The 1,301-nt window shown below is 50.3% G+C and overlaps 1 protein-coding gene across 1 annotated transcript in view; it reads right to left on the reverse strand.

Moving 5' to 3' along the window:
• Window positions 1-6, reverse strand: part of CCDC33 (coiled-coil domain containing 33) — a 1,193,032-nt gene extending 1,193,026 nt beyond the window's left edge. The window contains exon 1 of the mRNA XM_085643888.1: window positions 1-6. This exon is cut by the window's left edge and continues 1,086 nt beyond it. The gene's annotated coding sequence lies outside the window, so the exon portion shown is untranslated.
• Between the last annotated feature and the right edge of the window lie 1,295 nt (window positions 7-1,301).

Genomic DNA, 1,301 nt, shown 5'->3' on the forward strand with positions numbered 1-1,301 from the left:
CCTTGAGAGAAAGGTCTCGTGCCCGACTAGACGGCCAGGCGCACAGGACGCTGCAGACAGCGCAAAGACAGTTGTAAACCCCCTGGAGCGTGGAGCCGGTTGTGCAGGGACAGCCACGTCTCGTCGCTCTCCTCCCCTTCACACCCTGCCTGGGGAGGGGCAGGACTTCCATTCTCACCTGGCAGCAGTTTGTTTGGGGAAACCAGGTAACAGGCTGTGCGACTACCGAGAGCCCATCATCAACGACAGGTCCGTCATAAGAGCAAACAAGGAGGGCGTGGGGCGCGCGGCCAGATATACGCAAACACCCGTGACACAAACACCAGGTGGGACACGCAAGCACGACGCTCACACAGGAACGGGTCGCCACTGTAAATATCATGCTCGTAGAGGGATATTCAGTTAGGGCTCTACTACTCCGCAAACGCACTGCTCAGAGAAACGCACAGAGTTTACAGCACTGAAACACACTAAGAGGAAGGCATATTTGCACACGTTTACATTTTGGAGAACACAGTGCAAATGAAGGCACAAACCGAGGTCAAATGACCCTCGTCTGCAATACCCACCCCCTTGTTTTGTTCTATAAACACGTACAACTTTTCTCTGAGAGACTGTCCTCGTCCCGGCTTTAAAAAGTTTCAGTTTATGAAACATGCGTGTGAAAACGCACACATGATCATGGGCGCGTGTGCCCAGCTGCACAAAGCCGTAAGCAAAGATTTTTTCATTAACAATAAAATGCTACCCTTCTTTGTCACAGCTCCTAAACTAGAAAGATGATTTCAGCCCCTAAAAAGACGCCTTAACCTGTTTTTCTATGACAGAAGTTATGGTTCAGCCCCTGGATGCCTGGTGAGGGCTTTCTATGTTTGATGTGTGTTCCCTGGTCCCTTTCCACATTCAATGATCCAGCATTGCATGGTCAAGACGAAGAGGACCAAAGGTTGTTTAGTGTTGGGTTGACGCCCTGCAATAGTTGTGATCCATCTTCTGCTTTGGGCCAGGAGTAGGGTGTCCTGCTACAGTGTCTGCTCCCCTTGTGCCAGGTTCCTGCCTCAATCACAGGGCCTCTCTGCCACAGGCTCATATCTAGCCATACCAATGGAGGGCATGCTCCCAGTAAGGTCGTTGGTGCGCAATGCCTGAAAAATCTATGGAGATGGGCAGGGCCTCCAAAATGACTATTAGATAGAAAATGGATCCTGCACATTTGGTTAATTCCAAATCATATTTGAGTCAGAGGAGGAAGGGAGACAGAGAGGAGAGATGATATCCTCAGGTCTCCTTTCTCTTACAAC

This window comes from Triturus cristatus, chromosome 3_1, assembly GCF_964204655.1.
Source record: "Triturus cristatus chromosome 3_1, aTriCri1.1, whole genome shotgun sequence".
NCBI classification, from domain to species: Eukaryota; Metazoa; Chordata; class Amphibia; order Caudata; family Salamandridae; genus Triturus; species Triturus cristatus.